This window comes from Lactuca virosa, chromosome 5 (assembly GCF_052849685.1).
Source record: "Lactuca virosa cultivar CGN04683 chromosome 5, Lactuca_virosa_CGN04683_v6, whole genome shotgun sequence".
In the NCBI taxonomy this organism is placed as follows: Eukaryota; Viridiplantae; Streptophyta; class Magnoliopsida; order Asterales; family Asteraceae; genus Lactuca; species Lactuca virosa.
Window position 1 is genome coordinate 371,262,322 of NC_136430.1, and position 22,224 is coordinate 371,284,545.

General features: G+C 36.5%; 1 long non-coding RNA gene across 3 annotated transcripts; it reads right to left on the reverse strand.

Annotated features, from left to right (window-relative positions):
- Positions 1-1,141: 1,141 nt before the first annotated feature.
- Positions 1,142-3,294, reverse strand: LOC145116089 (uncharacterized). Of its 3 annotated transcripts, none has more exons than XR_013711868.1 (3): positions 2,303-3,294; positions 1,682-2,146; positions 1,142-1,449 (listed from the first exon to the last, which is right to left on the reverse strand). It is a non-coding gene; the product is annotated as an uncharacterized LOC145116089 (long non-coding RNA). The 3 variants fall into 3 exon arrangements; XR_013711867.1 differs by lacking the exon at positions 1,142-1,449 and having other exon boundaries at positions 1,575-2,146; positions 2,303-2,660; positions 3,037-3,294; XR_013711866.1 differs by lacking the exon at positions 1,142-1,449 and having other exon boundaries at positions 1,575-2,146.
- Positions 3,295-22,224: the final 18,930 nt, after the last annotated feature.

Genomic DNA, 22,224 nt, shown 5'->3' on the forward strand with positions numbered 1-22,224 from the left:
CACTCAAGGTGGCCTTTGATGTCAAATTTGTGTTAGTAGAACCAACGACAACCAACTATGTTGGCATTAGGGGCTTAAGAACCAAATCGTATGTGTGATTGGAGTTGAGAGCTGAAATTTCAGATTCCATTACTGAACACCAGTGAGGATTGCTCAAGGATTGAGCAGTAGAGGTGGGAATAGGGGATATATAATTTGAGGCAGAGAGATTAGAGATCTGTTTTGGCCTTAACGAACCAGTTCGATATCAACCATCAGATAGGTAGTAGTGGGAGGAAGATGAGATGGGGATGCTAAACTGAGTGGTGGAAGCATCAGTAGGCGTATTACTCATGGGAGTAGGGGAGGAGGTGGAGAGATTAGTAGTGGTAGTGGAAGTATTAGGGGATAAAATGTCACGAGGATGATGGATAATAGGAGTAGAATCATAAATGACGAGAAAGTTATAGTCCTCAGAAGTAGGAGTATGTTGAACACAGGGAAGTGAGATTCATAAAAATGACATGACGAGAGATAATGAATTTTTGAGTAATAAGGTCCAAACAACGATATCCGCGATGATCGGGGCTTGGGCCGAGATATACACACGCAGAGGAATGAGGAGCCAGATTGTGAATGGTAGTGGAGGAAGTGTTGGGGTAACACAAGCAACCAAAGACACAAAGGTGATCATATGTAGGAGAGAACCCAAACAACATTTCAAATGGAGTTTTATGTTAAAGGATAGTTATGGGAAGCAGGTTAGAGGTGTGAGTAGCAGAAAGAAGGGCCTCTACCCAAAATTTTGGTGGAAGATAAGCTTAAAGGAGAGAAGTGTGTAAGATGTTATTGATGGTACAAATAAGACATTCGACCATCCCATTTTGTTGAGAGATGTAAGGGCATGAGAACCGAATTTTAATACCATGGGTTTTAAAAAAATCAAGGAGATTTTGGTTGTTAAATTCACGACCATTGTCACATTGAAAAGTTTGTATGTGTATTTTAAATTGATTTGTTACATAAGCACGAAAATTTTTAAAAACCAAAAAACATCAGATTTTCCACGTAACGAAAAAACCCATAAGAAGTGAGAAAAATCATCTAGAAAAAGAACATAATATTTAAAACCACTCAAACTAGAATCAAGCGAAGTCCTGAGATCAGAATGTATTAATTCAAAATATGAAGAAATTTTAGTGCTAGACAAAGAAAAAGGCAAGCGACAATGTTTCCCTAATTGGCAAGCATGACAAAATGAAGAATTCTAACTAGAACAAGAAATACAGATCGGGACTTAAGAAACTGAAAAACTGAAGGACCCGGATCGCCAAGACGATGGTGCCATGTATCAAAGGAAACATCAACATGAGTAGACGCAATAGAGGATCGAGCAAACGATGATAGAACAGGGTAAAGATCATGATGGTGACTGTCGCAACACTGAAGAGTAACACCTATTTTAAAATCCTTCACAGAGAAACCAAACGGATCAAACCAACCGAAACAAAGTTATCAATGGTAAAGTGACGAACATAGATAAGGTTTTTAACAATCTTGTCAGACACAAGAACATTATTTAACGAAAGAAAAGCTTGAGAAGAAGGTAAGATAGTTTGACCAATAAATTTATCTGGAACAACAACACCATTACTGACCATAATGAAATTTGAATTACAAGGAGTTAGTGAATGCATTATACCTTGATTAAACGTCATATGTAAGCTTACCCCAGTATCCATGTAAAGTTGTACTCTTGTGGAGGTTGAACCGACATAGCTTGAAATACCAAGGAGAGATTCGTGAATTGCAGATGTCCATATTGAGAAGCATGACCTCCAAAAGATGTATGGGGATGCGAGGAAGCCTAGGGATGTTGAGTTTAACCGAGCTGCTGTTGAAACGGTTGTTGAAAGGGACTCAAATGTAGAAGTGGTGGTTGTTCGTAAGTGGGCTATTGAGAACCAAAGGGGTTGCCCGACAGCTGCTGATAAAGACAAAAGGGAGCATTGAAGGGATGGTGCTGATGGAGACCGAAGGTAGTAGTGAAGAGCTGCTGAAATTCACTGGCAGCAGGAGAAGGCTCAGTTGGTGAACTAATGTTGGACCGAGGGCAGAAACACCACCAAAAAAGGTTTGATTTTTTTTCCTTGAGTACTTTGAGAACCTACAAAAGAATTAGAGATATCGGAAACATTAGAATTACCCCTACCCCTCGGAAACAAATCGCCCATTATTTTTTCCTCTATTAAATTTATCTTTCAATTTTCTAGTGACGGATGCGGATGAGTAAGTGCAGCTAAGGATGTAAGGGAAGCATCACCGGTAGGATCAATCGATTCTTCAGGAGATTCATGAACGAGGAACATGTTCTTTGCTTCAAGGAAAGATGGGAATGGCTTCGTATTTGTGATCACATCCACAATACTATGGTAAGAGGGCGACAATTAACTTAGAATTTGCATGACAAGTTCAATTTCTTCAATTTTGGAATCATAGTCCGCAAGATCCTCAGATAGATTCTTCAAGGCATGACAAAACTCGGTAATAGAAGATGATCCGTTCTTTGTATTGCGAAATTGCTGCTGAATTTGAAGCATGCGAGACATTTTGTTGTTCAGAAAAAATTCCTCCAGTTTGTACCATAAGTCTTTGGCAGTACAATCGTCACTAGAGATGATCTGCAATAGGTTAGCATCACATTTAGAATAAAACAAATACTTGATTCGGGAATCAATGGCTTCCCAATCGCCATCATCGTCACCTAGAGGTTTTGATTTTCCTGTAATATGGCCATGAACTTTAGCATCTATGCACATGTATTGACAGATACGTTTCCACAGTTTATATTTGGACGCATCAACATATTGTTTAAAATTGAATTTTGAATAGACATTTGTAAGTGCAAACACGAGTTTGCTAGCGGTAAGAGCCATGAGGGTGCTTGAGGAAGCCGATGCGGACATCGAAGCCGGGGAAAATCGTACAAATAAAAAAATAAAGGGCATAACATAACAAGTAAAATTCTTAACCGCGGGAAGAAGGATTGTAATGTACCGTAACCTAAATAAAGGCAGGAGGCACGGGAACAAGTAGAAGAAGCATCACGACAACCAGAAGACCGAGTAGGGTAACGCCAAGGAAGCAGCGACGACAATTGAAGGAGTAGAAACAACGACGACACAAATTTTGATTGGCAGTCTACTGTGATCAGTAACATGCAGAGATCGACGGTGGGTGGCGTTAGGATAAACGACCGACAATGGCAGAAAAAATGCCAGAAAAAAAAAGATGATTTTCGGTGGTGTTTGTCTGGATACGGTAGGGTGCTTGGAGAGTGTCGTATGTGTGGCTTTATATCATGCTAAATATTGTGGAAACCCATTGATTAGGTGTTAGTTTCATTGGAAGAAAATGAATGAAATTCGTGGGAAAAGGATTCTAATTACCTCGAATTCCTGTGTTTGGTTCAACATTAAAGGTGGAAAAGGATTCCTAAATGAAAAAAAAATCCTTCAAATGAAGGAAAGTTGTTTCCATCAAGATGTTGAAGGAATTAATTCTTTGGTAGGATGGAAAGTACCAAACACTTCATTAGTTTAAAACTTCCACATACACTCATTCACTACCATAGTTCACCGCCACTGCTACCACCGCCATTAGCAACCACCACCACCATCATTGCTACCATCTCCGCCACCACCACTACCGTCGTTGCTTCCAATACAACCACTTTCACCGTCATGACCACCATCACTTGCCACCATAACCATCACAATCGTCATCAACGCCACCACCACTACCACCACTTCCGCCGCCACCGTCATTGTCAATACTACCATCACCTGACACCACCACCGCCTATAAAAATCGCCACCGCCACCACCGCTATCACTGTAGCCACCATGGTCATCGCCACCAATACCACCGCCGCCGCCACTACCACCCACCATCGCCGCCACCACCTGCCACCACCACCATCACTACCACAACCACCACCACCAATCCCTCCATTGCCGCCACCACCACCATCGCCTCCGCTACTACCACCATCGCCACCATTGTCGCTCCCACCACCACCCACCACCACTGCCACCACCACCACCACCGTCGCCACTGTTGTCACCACCACCACCACCACTACCATCAGCTGTCGCCACCACCGCTGCCACCGCCGCCGCCACTACCACCACCACCACCGTCGCGACCGTTGTCTCCACCACCACCACCACCACTATCATCATCCACCACCACCGTTGTCGCCATCACCGCCATCGCCATCGCTACCAACCACCACTACCACCACCACCACTGCCACTGTCACCACCACCGTCGATGCCACCATCACCGCTACCCACCATAGTCGCTACCACCAATGCCACCATTGCCACCAATTTCGAAATTTTAGTGTTTTTTTAATTTACATAATGTATCTTTACATGTAAGTTAGAAATAAGGTAAAATCAAGCAAAACAAACAAGAAAGGTAATTCTATCATTTTACATGGATTATATTCCTATTTCCGGCGAACCAAACAAAATATGAAATTGATTCCAATTTCATTTTCTACCAATCAAACATGATATGAAATTAGATTCAAATTTCTAATAGATTCATTATCCAATTCCAATTGCAATTCATTCAGAAACATTATACGAACTAAACAACACTTTAGGATTGTATATATATATATATATATATATATATATATATATATATATATATATATATATATATATATATATATAGAGAGAGAGAGAGAGAGATATATATATATTAACCCTTTGCACATTTTGTTTCTAAACCAAGGCCTAAGATGATTCCGAATGACTTGGTATAATATTGATTCTTGTAAAAAAAAAGTTACAGAATTTTTAGTTGTGGTTAATAAATATTATATTTGAAGCCTTTTATATTAGTTTTTGCCATGATTGGAAAGAATCAATTATAAATCTAACAAGAAGGAAGGTTAAAGAGTAAATTGCAAAATTGGTGTTTATTGTGTATTCCAAAAAATGTATTTTGAGTCTATTCTTTTTGGAGTAAATTATACTAATGCTCCCTATGGTTTGGAGTAATTTGTGTGTTTGATCCCTAACTTATATTTTTTATTCGGGGGTCCCTTGTAGTTGTTTTTGTTATGCGTTTGGTCACTATTGTTTGTTTTTGTTACGCGTTTGGTCCTTATCTTACCTATAAAGACTATTATTTACATAGAGAAAAATGATGGGGTGGGTAAGGTAATGTGAGAAGGTATGGTTGGAGGTATGTTTATTTAAATAAATTTAAAAATCAAAGGTAAAATAGTCTTTTTAGGTAAGACAATGACCAAGTGCGTAACAAAAACAAACAGTAGAGACCTCCCGAGTTAAAAAAATAAGTTAGGGACCAATCACGCAAATTACCCTAAACCACAGAGACCATTCATGTAATTTACTCTTCTTTTTATTTGTATGCTTAGTTCGAAATTAAATTTTCATGCAAATTTAGTGTATGTAATATCCCAAAAGATACAATTTGAGCCCTTATTTTCGATGACAGTTAAATCAAGAGACTAAATATGTATTAGTTTTAATTTTAAATGACCATTCAAATAAAAAATAAACTTAAACTATATTTTCTAGAATATCACATAAACCAATTTTACAATTTACTCTAGATTGATGTTTGAATGCCGTAATTGAAAAGAATAAGTTTTAAACTCACTTAAAACTAGAAAATCAACCAAGGTTATAATATGTTAGATCATTATATTTAAAATAAAATAATAATTAGTTTATGGATATATATTTTTTTACAATTATATAAAAAATAAAAATAATTTTTGTGGCCTGTTCAAATCCTTGTTGGGAAAATAAAACAAAAACAATATAATTGTGATGTGGGTAATCGGAATACTTAGTGAGGATTCGATGTGGGGCTTGGATTTGAATGAGCCACATATAAACCATCAACGCCGCTTACTCCTCTCTGTTGGTGGTGATGGTGGATTTGTGGTTCAATTGCGATTGCTTGTTAAATGGGACCTCATATGCCTTTGCATCAACATCTAAAATAGTGGCGATGTTATTGATTTGTACCCACCAATAACATCCATACCTTCACATTCTTTTCCTCTAAAACAAAATCTAAAAGTAATATCATTCTCAATTTCATTTAATGTGAAAAAAAGTTAATTTTCTTGCAACTAAAGTCAAAAATAACAATTACTAATAGATAAATTAGGCTGAAGGGAGTGGTAGCACTCCTAACACCTTGCCACATCATTTTTTTTATTGTCATGTCATTTTTTTGTCTGCCACCTTGCTAGCACCTTTTTCTTAGCATTTCATAGGGAGTAATAGCACCCTTAGCACTCCTTGAATTTTTCTTTTTTCAATTTCAAACTTAAATAAATCATATTTTTTAAAACTATGTCTAAGATTAAATATGACCAACTAACTATACTTTAGGGACTTAAGATGTAAGTTTAGAAAAAAAACTCAAAAATGGCTTTTGACCATTGTGTTAGAACTTAAACGCAAAAAGTATTTCACTTTCGTTTTAGTTCCTCTCCTCTATATCATCTATTCGCCAGAAACAAATACATTCGTTTTCTCTTTGTCAAATCTTCTTATAATTTCTTCATAATTTGAAATATATGTAAAGAGAAAAGATTATCGGAAGCATTATTCAGATGGCCTTTTCCGTGGGCTTTGGTACGATTTCAGTTTAAAGGGGGATAAAACCCTAACGACAACAGCAATGCTCCAAGAAAGGAAAAGAAAAAAAAATAGCCAATCAGCTCTCTCTCTCTCTCTCTCTCTCTCTCTCTCTCTCTCTCTCTCTCTCTCGCTCGCTAGCTCTTTGGCGTGTTCTTCTTAGCGACCCATTTAGCATAACCATGGGGATGGTGTAACGAATTGATAGCGAGGGTAGTGGCGAGGCTTAGCGCCTCCCACTCCCTTTAGTCTTATACCCAATATCATCCATAGTATTCCATACCTTCCTATTCTTTTTCCACCAAAAGGCTTATAACTCACAATATTTGGTTTTGATGCCGTGTTCTGCAGTCTAAGCAGTTGAGCTTCAAATTTTGTTTGAAACAGTGATGTAATTTATAAATAGACTAGAACATATTATTAAATAATTCAGAACTTATAATTCAAGATTGTTATAATTTTAATCTCAAAATAAAATAAAGACTTCATATTTATAAGGATGAATGTGATTTCTTTTCTTTTTATTATTATTATTTTTTTTATTAGCTTACTTTTCTAAAAAGAAAACGTGTAGTTAGTTTTTTTTAAGTTAATGATTTTTAGTTTAAAACTTAGGATGCGTTTGGTATGAAGAAATATAATTGAAGAAGGGAATAAAAATTCAAAGACAATTAAGCTGGAGAAAGATATATGATCACATGTAATGTTTGTTTCTCAGGTATTGTAACATCAAGTTTTTGGATGTTTTTGATGTCGGGTAAGTGGATCGTAATTTGATCGAATAAAGGTCTTGGGCTTCAATCGAATAAGCTGTTGAGGACGTCTACCACGACATGATGGGGTGTCGGCCACGGTGTGGTAGACTGCATATCTGGCATCTGTTTTGTTCTTTTGTGACCACTACGCGGTCATGAGGTTGGCCACGGCGGTCAACCGTTGACCGTCGACTTTTTGACCAGTTTGACTTTGGTTCAAACTTTTGTAGAATTGAATATTTGACTAAGGAATGGTCGTGGTTTGGTTTTAGGTAGTTTGGGTTAGTTGTTCTATTGTTAAGGTTGTTGTTGAGCTTCTGTTGAGTAGTTGAAGTGAGTTTTCTAACTATACTATGTAGGATGGTAGATTGTTTTTATGACTCTTGCATGAAAGATCATGGGGGGGGCCATGAAAATTATATGAAAGGCATGGGGGCCATGAAAACTGTATGAAAGACCATAGAGGGACCATGACAATTATATGAAATACTGTGGAGGACCATAGCAATTACATGAAAGACTATGGGGGGACCATAGCAGGAAAGATTGTGTAATACATTTTTCGCGACCAGGTATCACTTCAGAATATATAAAATGATACGAGGCGAGTAGGTGAAATAAAGCTTGGAGTTACTTTAAATTGAATATTTTTTGTTTAGCAAAATGGAGTTAACAAAGTGATAGATCTTTTAAATAGGAACTCGTGGATATAAAGATCGTCGAAAACGAAGTTCGTATGATAAAGTTATGACAGTTTGAAGTTTAGATGAAAGTACGTTGCTATTTTCAGAAAGTCAACAAAAGCCAAAGTCAATGGTCAACTTTTTGATCCTCACGACGTGAAGGTATATTTCCTACGACATGATGAGTGAATCGTTATTACACTTGTCAACCGGAGAGCGACACGTGGTGAGACGGGGTCTATTCAATCGCCACGACGTGACAATAGATGTGTCACGGCGTGAAATGAGGCTAGTTACCGGGGCGCTTGACGGGAGAGTGTAACACGTAGCGGAATCGGGATCCATTTGATTGTCACGATGTGACACATATATGGTCACGATGTGACCAATGCACAATATAAATATACGATTCTCGAGTCATTTGAGAGGGTTTTGGCACGCGAGATCAGAGATGATGCTCGGGAGTCATTTGTGGGAGATTACTACAGTGAAGCTATACCATTGTATGGACGATACAGGGTCAAATTAAGGGATACAGTGAGGTATCTTTTACCCATTAAATTGTAACTACGATATTTGATTATTTATAAGACTTGATATACCCGAGTGTATTACGCGTGTTCGTGATATGGTGTTGTTACGAACCTGTTGATAATATTTGTGAGTAAATCTTACAATTAAATATTTAGTCGACACTGTGACGGTTATAAACCATAATATTTGAGAAGTACCCGTTATGAGATATTTAGCTAATGCTTACGGGTTAAGCATATTATGATTATGTTATAAGATTTGATTGGTTTGGTGACAAGAGGTCCTAGAGGGTATCCAGTAATGAGTAATGAAATTTTTTCAGAAAACTTGTTATTTGATGATTAGGTGCTACCATATAACGAGCTGATAGGAACCAAAGGATTAAAACCAAAACTGGAATTAGTCTGTTAACTAACCAGGTGAGTAACTCTACTCTAGCATCCATTGATGTGTTATATGTAGGGCTGTAAATGAACCGAACGAACACGAACGGGGGCTTGTTCATGTTTGTTCATTTAAGTTAGCCGAACAAATGAACGAGAACGAACGGATAAACGAACGAGTTTTCTTGTTCATGTTCGTTCGTTTAACAAATTACATTGTTCATGTTCGTTCGTTTATGTTCGTGAACAAGTTAAACAAACATAAACGAACGAACGTAAACGAACAAAGATAAAAAAACATAATTGAACATATATGAACATAAATGAACATATAATATAGTAATGTAATCAAACACGATTAAGCATATATGAATATAAAATGAACTTATATGAACAAACATAAACGAAGTTAAATGAACAACATAAACGAACGTTCACGAACATAATTGAACGAATGAGACCATTGTTCATGTTCGTTCGTTTAACTAAATGAACGAGAATTTATGTTCGTGTTCGTTCATTTATTAAATAAGCGAACATAAACGAACTTCCCGCCAAACGGTTCATGAACTGTTCGCTGAACGTTCAGTTCGTTTACAACCCTAGTTATATGTGCTATACATTACATGATTTAAATGATTGATTATTCTGAGAGATTAACATCTAATTGAAAGATTGATCATGATCGAGAGATGGATTATTAATTAAAAGATAATTTATAAATGAGAGATAGATCCATGATGATATAGATTATAATCGAGAGATAGATCACATTAAAAGATAAATCATTTCTGAGTAATTGCTTGTACTTGATTTGTGATATATGTGATATTTATGATATTGGATATGTAAATCGTATAAAGATCTAAATAAATGATTATTGTTGAAAGATTGATGAGTATTGAGAAATAAATCATTATTAAGAGACTGATTATAATTGAAGATTGATGCTTTATTAACAGATCGATTATAATTAAGAGATAGAGTACAGTTGATAGATAAATTATTAATAGGTTAGACTACTAATGAATTAGATTCCGATTAAGATAGATTATAACCAAGAAATCGATTACTACTGAGAAATAGATAATGATTGAGAGAAAGAGAGAGAGATCTGATAATTGAGAGCTTGACTAGATTGAGAATTTAGTTATTAATAAGATAGATCCTTAATGAGATAGATCGTTCTTGAGATATATTTTAATAGATTATTGAGTGAGATATAGAGTCTAATTGATAGATTGGTTGTGGAGAAGAGATAGATCATGATATATATATATATATATATATATATATATATATATATATATATATATATATACTACATTATAATGCATTTATAAATGTGGGCTCCATAAATTTTAAGACTTTTGTCTTAAAAACAAGGAGAAGGGATATGAGCCTTTGGATGAAAAATGAAAGGTCTAATAGTGATCCGTATGAGTACCTATCAACCAATCAAAATTAAAATTAAGAGTGGCTTGGTTACACAACAACTGAAGTTAAAAAAATGTGCACCAGTTACAAGAAACCACACGGATCACCCCACTGGCCGTTGATTTGTAGCTCATCCAACAATTTAAACTGAAAGGACACGGATCACCATTCTTGTTCGTCTACATATCTCCTTATAACCCTCTTCAAATTCATCTCCATTTTTGGCATCTCTAAATCCCTTACTCCCTCTCTCAATCAAAACTAACAGCCAATACGAACACCCTTTTCCCCTACGACCAAGAGTTTTGCTCACTTCATATCTCCGTCGTCTCTTCCCATTCAACATTTTCAATCTTATCCAACGTCAAATACCAGTTGTCGACACACCGATACCTCCCTAATCTGCCATGACGAAGCACTGCCACCTCTTCCACTACCTTCCTCACACCGATCATCTCTTCGTTCGTCGTTAGAAAAACCCTAGCCAAAGTTCCGCAAAAATTAGTGAAATCGATGGTCCCTATGGTGTCTGTATATGTTTTGACCTCCAACCTCCTACCTCCAGCCCGACATTACCTGTAATTGATGGCCCCTGTCGAAATCTTTGTATGTAGTTTTGTTATTTGGATTTAGATCTACTTATAATATTCGTTTTTCTTCAAGTTTATGATTAAAGGTTTATTTTGAATAGGTTCTTGGGCTGATTGATTTTAACACTATTCGATTTTCAGGTATACCACTTATTTAAGTGGTGTTGAATAGATGCATAAACTATGTGGTTTTCAAACTTTGTCTCTGTAAGACCTATTAAACTATGTGTGTGTATGGTGAAAAGTATGTGTATGGATATATGATCTATCTAATGTATATTTTTGTGTAGAATTTAGATATGAACATATGTTTTCTTTGAACTTGCTGTAGAAAAGATTTTGAAACTGCATAAATAAGTGTTCCTAGAAGAAGTGGACATCATAAGAGGAAGATTTCTTTAAAAATGGAGTATGTAGCTGAGTATGGACCAGAAAAATGGAGTACAATTCTCAAAGCATTCCAATGTCAACCTAAAGTTGAAGTGATTTTTTTATGTACACACTGTTGTAAATGGATTATAAGATCCAATTTGATAGGAAACATTGACTAGGATAAATGGAGAAATATGAAGTTAGCGTGTATTGGGTATGGTCTTATGGTACTTACTAAGCATACGATTGTTAATGTGTTAAGTATGGAATATTGGCATTGGCATACTTCTATTTGGAAGGTACAATAAAATGTAAAAATCACCGTTATATAATGTATCATATTGTAATTTTTTTTTGCTTTCTATAGCAGCATACTTTCTTTTTCTTATTTTATAATATTGTAGTTTTTTGGTATATAATTACTTAAAATCTAACCTTCAAAGTTGAGTTGTTGAGGATTGATTAAATGTACTTCATTTTAAACACGGGGTATGAAGTTGAAGTTCAATTTCTTAAAATGTCAAACAAAACTTGCTCAACCGATGAGTTTATGTTTAACTGCAAAGTTGAGGGTCTGTTTTGAATGTTTTAAAGTTGAGGGAACTAATTAAAATTTCTGGGTTATTTGCAGTTGTTTCTGGTGAGCAATATGCTCTTAATGGCAGTATATTGCAACAGTGTTTAGGTAATTTGGTGTTCCTTCTTGGTACTGATCCATAAGTATGATTTTAACCTGTGTTGTGTAATAAAAGATGATGAATTTGTGTTATATTGGAAAATTGTGTGCATAATATCTCTAAGTTTTGCTCTCTCTCAAGCCCCTCTGATTAGTTCTTCTCCTATTAGCTCATTCTAAAGATTATAGGAGAGAGTAGAGTTAGGTTTATGTATTGAGGATTGGTTGTAACTTGAAAAGAAATTGGTCATTAATAATGACTGTTAATGTTGTGATTCAACTTGTTTTACGTATTTGTTCATTAACCCTTCCAAGTTTTGATTAATTTGTTGACAGATTACATTTGCTGAAAAAGAAAATCTCATTAATATTTTTTCAGGTAATGGAACAATTTTTTTTAGCGAAGTACTCAATTTAAAAATATGGGGTAGAAATCATGGAAATGCTGCTTTTTTAATTAGTGGTGTATAAATATATTAATGGAAATAAGGAACCCCCTGCAAAAAGCAACCACTATCTTATGTATGTATGTTTTTTTACATCAAATTCAGTTTATTTTTCTTTATATAAATGTTATGATTCTTAGAATTAGGTTCTTGGCGATGAACGAATAGTATCTTCTTGATAAAATTTGATTGTAAACCATGTCAAATGGAGTTTTTAGATTTATAAATGAGATTATTGTTAAACTATTTTAATTTTTTTTGTTAACAAACAGTTTCGAGTTGGTTTTTAAACATCACATTAAATATTAACATCTTAAAACATTAAGAATATCGAACAAACTTCATGGATGTGAGACTAGACTAAATCTTAGAATATTTGTATTTGTATTTAAGAATATTATTGATTGAGAATTTATAAATTCTCTATTTATAGAAAATAAAAAATAAATATTTTTTTTTGCGTAAACCTCAAATATGGTCTTTACGGTTAGTATGCTTCCTTTGGTTAAATTTAAAATATTATGAACTTTGTGAAATGCTTATCAACAAAATCTTGAACTGATTTTCATTTTCGTAAGTATTCTCAAACACTACTTATTGAGTGATAACCGAAGTAAAAGCCTTTTGGTAATTAAGCATCGTAAGGACACTGTTCACCGAACGAAAAACTATTCACTTGTTGTCGAAAGAAAACTAATCATCAAAATAAAAAAAATCAATCTTGATTGCATTACTCCCACTTTTTTCACAACCCTATCAAATAATCGCAAAGTAAAAAGTAGGGCATTAGAAGACACCAAAAATGAAACTAATTGACCATTGTGCTTACGTACCTAGCTAGAAATTGTTCGCTGAAAGCAATTGTCCAACACAAAAGAATCTACCAAAAGGGCAAAAGGAAATATCCGACACAAAAAGAAAAATAATTGTTGAATGGAAACTATCCACCGTAAGAAACTATATCACGTCGCTGCATCGCGCGGGTACCCCACTAGTATATATATATATATATATATATATATATATATATATATATATATATATATATATATATATATATATATATATATATTATTGATCGATAGATTGATCACGATTGACAATCAGATTATTGATTCAGAGATAGATCATTGATTGAGAGATAGATTATAAATGAGTGATAAATTATTACTAAGAGGTTGGTTATTAGAATACCACTAACTGATATAAATAAATTGCTACATATGTGAGAAAATGAGTTATTATGTAATATATATATATATATATATATATATATATATATATATATATATATATATATTATTGATCGATAGATTGATCACGATTGACAATCAGATTATTGATTCAGAGATAGATCATTGATTGAGAGATAGATTATAAATGAGTGATAAATTATTACTGAGAGGTTGGTTATTAGAATACCACTAATTGATATAAATAAATTGCTACATATGTGAGAAAATGAGTTATTATGTAATTTATATGATTTATCTAATTATGTTTTAGTGGTTGTTATTCACTAAGCCGTGTGACTTATGTTGTTATGATGATTTATTTTGAAAGTATATTATTGTGACGCCCGGGTCCATCTTGTACTTGAGGCTAATACGATGCTTGTGATAACTACTTGTATTACATAGTGCTAATGTACACCAAGAATGTTGTAAATTTTTAAATGAGAAAGGAAATTTTTGGGGTGTACTTGTATGAAATCATGGGCGTTACAAATTGTAGGGGGATCGTAGCAACGAAAGTGATTGTAAGACTATGGGTGGACCATAACATTCATATGGGTTGAAATATACCCCTAGGGTGGGGCCCACTTTTATGCATGGTATAGGGTATTTTAGGGAACTCACTAAGTTTTGTGCTTACAGTTTTAAGTTTAAATGTTACAGGTCTTTTTGGCAGTTCGGGAAGAGCACAACGTGATTGCATCGCATCTGCTGTTATATTTCGAAGATGTTCCGCATTATAATATTAATACTATGGTTTATGTTTTCGAAAAAATTGAATATTTACTTTTATGAATAAATTGTATGGTCTCCTTTTATTTTAAATATGAAAAATTTGGGACTTACAAGTTGATATCAGAGTCGTAGTTTCAGAGATTCGGACGCACTCTGCAGTGTGTCTGAACTCAAACTGAGGACTGAAGCATTTATTTTTACAAAAACATTTTTTTGTAAAGTTTTTACAAAAATAAAAGGATGTGATGCGTGCAATCAGTCGAATATCAAGTAAGTGATTTCCAGAATACCCATACATGTTGATATGTTATATTTGTTATAGTATGATATGCATGATAGAAGTTAGAATACGGATATGCTCAGGGTTGCATGCTACAACGCCTGCTTAGGAGAGATGCATTTTTGTGCCTAATATGTGAACTATTAGAGATGCATGATAGTGTGTAGGCTAAGGATCTTCAAGAATTATATATTAGAATTTCTTGATCTTTATGATGCCTTGTTGCCTGTTGGATTTGCTGCTCGAATGTTTCTTGCTTTGTGCTATGTGAAACCTATATTGATATTAGATAACTATTAAGTGGATACGTTAGGTTGCGTGCCACGAAGATTAAGTAGTTTTAGAATGTTTGATTTGGACTATTGCACAACTCTTATTTGAGTCCAACCGTTGTAGTGCAAGATCTTTCAGTCGAAAGACTGTTAATTTTTTATACATATAATTGTATTTGTAAGATATTTAGTGAAACGTCCTAAAATACTAGATAAAATTTTTGTTTTTAATTCAACCAAAACATTCATTAATTGCTTTCAAAATAGTGATAGTATCAAAAGTACTTCTAATAACATCAGAGTGGCAACAAAATCATAATTATGAAATCTTGTGTGGATGCGATGCAATCATGTCGGACTCTTCCCCTTAGAATCAAAAGTACCTGAAATATTTAAACCATAAAACTGTAAGCTTAATTCTTAATGAGTTCCCTAAAATACCACATGCCATACATAACAGGACGGGTCTATTTTAACCCCGAGAGGATGCTATGGGCCAAATCATAGTCTTACACCATGTCATGGGCCAAATCATGGTCTTTACTTGTATAAGTGTCAGTGGCCAGATCATGGTCTTCCATACTATAGCCAGGGGCCAAACCCTGGTCTTACATGCAAATGCCAGGGGCCAAACTATGGTCTTTCATACAAATGCCAAAGGCTAAACCATGGTCTTTCATACAAATGCCAAGGGAAAAAACCTGGTCTTCCATGCAAGTATCACAAAGACAACTAGCATCATAAATAGTATAGTAAGAATACTCACCTCACAATGAAGGAAAAACAACCACAACTCAGAAAGTAAAGAAACCGGTGCTACAACACACCTATCGAAGTACCCAAGGTCAAACCGTAATCCACCCTCTAAGGCTAGCAATTTGACCAAAAGTCAACCTGGTCAAAAATTCAACGGCCAAAGTCAACATCAGTTGACCTCCATGTCATGGTGTAACGCCCGCAGATTCAAGCTAGTCAATTTAGAGACAATAAGTGTAACGCCCGTAAATCCAGGCTAGTCAATTTAGAGACAATGAGGATCAAAAATGAGTTTCTGATGGAAGATTATTTAGAAGGATTAATCTTAACCAAGTTGTAGAATATGTTACAAGGGTTCCGTACATATAAAGAATGCCGAAATCCGAGTTATAACGAAGAAGTTATGGTCCGTCGAAGTTTCGCGACAAAACCGGCACGGCACTACGCGACGTAAATAGTGAATTTATGATAGATGACTTTTTGGCCTTAGTGATCTAAACAAAAGTTGTAGTATACGTTAAACCGAGAGCGTGCATAAAAAGAACGCCCATATCTGACTTCGTATGAGGAAGTTATGAATTTTTCTAAGATTTGGCCTAGCAGTGCACGACCCGAAACTCGAATTTTAGATCGAGCGGTTTTTGGCTAACACGACCTAAAAGAGAATTGAAGATCTCATTAATAAGAACACAACGACAAAAAGACAGACGAAAACAGAGTCCGTATGTAGAAGTTATGAATTTTACGTGGACATTTAACAGTGTAGTCACCTTCTACTGTTAAATTTAAGATCGGTCGAGAATTAGCTGACAGAGTCAAAAGGAAAGTTGTAGATCTTATTTTTACCTACGCGTGGATATAAAGAATGTCAAAAAAGGAGCTCGTATGCGAAAGTTACAGATTTTAGAAGCCGGAAGTGTGTTGTGCGAAAATGGGTGATGTGGCACAATCTTGGTCATTGCTTTCTCCCCAAGTCTTGCCACCAGATGGTGACATGTGGCACCAAGTTCAGCCATATTTCACCCTATAAATAGAACCTCTCCCACCCTCATTTTCTTCACACATTTCCCATTCTTTCTTCTCTCTACACTCTCTCTAAACCTCCCAAAAACTGCCCTAGCGCTAGAAGAAAGCCCCTGAGCGCTCGACGGCTCCGAGAAGAAGAACTTTCGGCTCGGAAGTCCTGCCCCTGCAGAGCCCGGCTTGTAGCCAAACCCCCTCGTAGGTAAGATACGCCTACCTAATTTTTAATATAGCTTTTATTTAAATATAGTAACGTTATTAGGACCTTATAATAATTATTTGAGATATTATTATGGGTTATATAAGTGTCGTTATAGCGGTACGGGGAATCTGGTTTGAAGGGCCGCCTGGGTTGTTGGATTTCAGAAGTGCTATATGCCAAAATGATCCTGCCCTCCGGTGTTTCATGTCTGGCCCATGTCTGTACATAGTGGGTGAAGATTATTGTTTTAACGCTTATATAATAGTAATAATAGCAAGACTATTAATTAGTCTCGTTGAACATTAGACTAAAATCTAGTGGTAATAATACTAGGTTTTGTCAAAGGAAAATTGTTTTAAGAGTAACGAAGTGCTGTCCGAGTGCCGAGTCACCACCTTTACAGGTGAGTGCATAGTTACTTTCATCTTACACATAGATATGAAGTATTTTATATAAATTACGTGCTATGTGTGTATACTGTCTAAATACTTGCTGTCTATGCTGGATGAAACGTTTTATACATGTTTTAAATGATCTAAACTGTATATGTATTTTATATCTACAAAATGTGTTGGGTAAAACATGGGTAGATTAGAGGTGAGATAAATGATGAGCGATAAAAGATGAGATAAATGATGAGCGATGAAAGATGAGATGAATGATGAGCGATGATATATAAGTGATAAAATATGGTGCGAAGCGATGACCTAAGTGGTGACCTAAGCGATGAGCCAAAACGATGAGCTAAAACGATGAGCCAAACGATGAGCTAAACGATGACCCAAGCGATGGCCCCGTCATCTAGCAGAGTATGGATGACAACCACGGACTATTGTAGACAGTCTAGTGGGACACTAGCAGGCTCGCAACCTGTAGGTGTTGTGAACGATGTGTTGACCCGGTGTACTCTAAAAAAACCCATTGACAGGTATTACGAGTGGACTCTCGAAAACGATACTGTCAATAAACGAGATAAACCCTGGCGACTATGCAGACTTAGTGCCGATTCCTTAGGATACTCCTTAGGAATGAATGAACGAGGAATAGCTGAATCTTAGGGTAGATCCTTAAGAGTAAAGAAGATAATGGGGATGGGTAATTGGGTTGATTGTTTGATGTTTAACATAATAATTATATTATTGCGGGTTGAAAACCCTATGTACTCACCAGGTTTCCCAACCTGACCCACTCATGCTTATTTTTATCATAGGTGTCGATATGAAGCTACTTTACACTGAGGGATTTAAAAGAGATGTAGATCACTAGTGTAAATGAATGTAAGTTCTCTTTATGTTTATGTTTCTGTATTGACGATGACATCCCAAATGTTTTAAAGTGGATAAAAATACATTTCTTCGGAAATGCTTTGATAACGTATTTATCATGTTTTTCTAGGAACAAATTCCGCAACATTTTTATTAAAAGAGGTACTCTGATTTTTATAAAGCATAAACAAAATCGGACTTTTCTCGCCGTGAAAATGGGGATGTCACAGTTGGTATCAGAGCATTAGTTTAAGCGAACTAGGAATATGGATTTATTTCTAGACTTAAACTTAGAATGCTAAGCGATGATCGTGAGGTGTGTGTCTAATAAATTTAGGTAGTACACATGAATAGACACAAGCACTAGCTTATTTAGGGAAAATGTCTAACATGCTTTTATGTGCTAAATGATTTATGATATGCATTATATGATTGGATCTATGGTCTGTTGCCGACCGGATCTGGAAACTTTATGTGTTCAGGTTTCTAAACGTTTAATTACGGTATTAGAACTGGCATATAACTTTTCAGAGAGATAAAGAGATTTATACGTCAATCATAGATAAAATCTTTCCTATCTTAATTCTCGTAATTACACACCGAACGTCTGATTTGGTGTATAGAACGAAATGGCAAGAACCCGAAGTGGAAACGCGAATGGATATAGAAATCAACCGCCTCAACCACCAGTGATTGAGCAAATACCTGTTGTAGTAGCCACTCCTGAGCCAATCACAATGGCTAGAGTACAAGCCATGATTCGGGCTATGATGGCTGAGCAAAGAGAAGAGATGAGGCAGATGTTGCACGAAAATAGGGATGAACCTACGATGCCTATTGTGCAACCCGAGTTGATCGCTGAACAATCGGAGGAAGGAAATAATAGCCGCACTGTGAGTCAAGTTGGAACCCAAGGGGTAAGGAGGAATGGCCCGGAGAAGGGAAATGACAAGGATGGGCGGATGTATAAGAATTTCTTGGGTGCAAAACCACCGGGTCTCTCTGGAAGCCCAAAACTAGTGGAGATTATGGACTGGATCTCCGAGATGGAGATGGTATTTGAGAGTTGCGACTGCAGTGATAAGCAAAAGACTGTCTTTGCAGTTAGACAACTAAAGACCGGAGTGTTAAGTTGGTGGAAGTTGCTGGCAGATACAATGCCACGAGGAGAAGCCATACGAATGTCTTGGGAAGCATTCACGGAGAAGTTAAAAATGCAGTACTGCTCAGAGATAGATCTGATAGACCTAAACAACGAGTTTCAAAACCTTAAGAAAGGGAAGATGAGTATTGATGAGTATGCCACCGCATTCACTGAGAGGATGAAACTACTTCCCTATTTGGTGCCTACTGAACTCTCCAAGATAGATAGGTTCGCTAACAGAATGCCCGCAGACTTTGGCCCAACGGTCAAAATGGCAACTAGTTTGAAAACAGTCGTTAGAGCAGCTAAGAATATAGAGACCCAGATAAGACAAAAGGGTCTAGAAAAAGATAAGACAGTAGAAAAGAGGAATTTTGAAGGATCTTCAAGGCCCAACAAGGAGAGTAAATTCTCGAAGTTTGGAGGAGGAGGAAGAGGCGAAGCAAGATGGTGTGATAAGTGCGAGAAGAAACACTTAGGAAAATGTGGCGAAGAGGTGATATGTTTCAAGTGTGGAAAGTCTGGCCATTACGCCAACGAGTGCACATTCAACAAGAAGGTATGTTTCGGATGTAACAAAGAAGGGAATATTTCTAGAGACTGCCCAAAGAAAAACGAAGCAACAAGGCCAAATGCACCGCCGAAGCCAAGGGCATTTCACATGATCCTCGACGAGGCAGATAATAACGCGAGGAATCAAGGATGAGGACTTCATATCCGAAGATCGAGTTATGCATTAGCCATAGTATCGTATGATGTAGCCTATTAGAGCCATGGTCTAGGGTGAACTTGAACACCTATGTAATCGTTTCAAGGAATAATATAAAACCTTCGTTTTGCTATCCGATGTGTTAAGTTGTTATGTGATTTTTTTGTATGGGGACTTGGAAAACTGCGAGACAATACTTGGGACGAGTATGAGTAGGTGTGAATGGTGGTAGAGGCCTATACTACCGGAATCAGAGGACTCACACTTGGATCAGGGAAAGTCACAAGGTTACCAAGAAGCTCGTAGTTGATTTCGTTTTGTTCATGTATGTCATTACCATTGTTTCGGTAATGACTAAGAAGATGATTGTTATTCTGACCCTAGTGGTGATATCAAATTGAGTCCGACTACGATGAGTATGTTACGTGGTTCAGAGAACCAAGTTCGTTGTCGCGTCTAACTTAAGACAAAAGATTGAAATAAAGGATAATCAAAGCGATCAGTAGAGGTATCGCGATAGTTGCTTGTAGCTAGAAATGCTACCTTTTAAGATGTGATTAGAACATGAAGGAAGGTATAGTCTGTTCTGGAATTTGACTCTAAGAGACCTGAGACTAAGCGTTGAAACATGCGATGATAGGTCATTAGAATATGACACATCGGTCCATTGTAGTAATAAAAGTACTTATCTTAAGTTTGTTAAGATGAAGAAGCAGTCTCCAGTAAGGATCGATATTGTGACTTGAAGGTCATAATTTGGAGTGTAACGTGAGATAGGGAGTAGGTGCAAGATCGAGCGCCGCCTGCAGTCAAGGAGTCCAAGAGTTAAATACTCGTTTGAAGCAACATAGAAGTTACGGTTATTACCTAGGATGAAGAGTTAACGTAGGGAGTCATTATACAAGCCCTGTTTCGTTGATGATTCCAGGACGTAATCATCCTAAGGGGGGAGATAATTGTAACGCCCGTAGATCCGGGCTAGTCAATTTAGAGACAATGAGCATCAAAAATGAGTTTGTGATGGAAGATTATTTAGAAGGATTAATCTTAACCAAGTTGTAGAATATGTTACAAGGGTTCCGTACATATAAAGAATGTCGAAATCCGAGTTATAACGAAGAAGTTATGGTCCGTCGAAGTTTCGCGACAAAACCGACACGAAACTACGCGACGTAAATAGTGAATTTACGATAGATGACTTTTTGGCCTTAGTGATCTAAACAAAAGTTGTAGTATACGTTAAACCGAGAGCGTGCATAAAAAGAACGCCCAAATCTGACTTCGTATGAGGAAGTCATGATTTTTCTAAGATTTGGCCTAGCAGTGCACGGCCCGAAACTCGAATTTTAGATCGAGCGGTTTTTGGCCAACGCGACCTAAATGAGAATTGAATATCTCATTAATAAGAACACAACGACAAAAAGACAGATGAAAACAGAGTCCGTATGTAGAAGTTATGAATTTTACGCGGACATTTAACAGTGTAGTCACCTTCTACTGTTAAATTTAAGATTGGTCGAGAATTAGCCGACAGAGTCAAAAGGAAAGTTGTAGATCTTATTTTTACCTATGCTTGGATATAAAGAATGTCAAAAACGGAGCTCGTATGCGAAAGTTACGGATTTTAGAAGTCGGAAGTGTGCTGTGCGAAAATGGGTGATGTGGCACAATCTTGGCCATTGCTTTCTCCCCAAGTCTTGCCACCAGATGGTGACATGTGGCATTAAGTTCATCCATATTTCACCCTATAAATAGAATCTCTCCCACCCTCATTTTCTTCACACCTTTCCCATTCTTTCTTCTCTCTACACTCTCTCTAAATCTCCCAAAAACTCCCCTAGCGCTAGAAGAAAGCCCCAGAGCGCTCGACGGCTCCGAGAAGAAGAACTTTCGGCTCGGAAGTCCTGCCCCTGCAGAGCCCGGCTTGTAGCCAAACCCCCTCGTAGGTAATATACGCCTACCTAATTTTTAATATAGCTTTTATTTAAATATAGTAACGTTATTAGGACCTTATAATAATTATTTGAGATATTATTATGGGTTATAT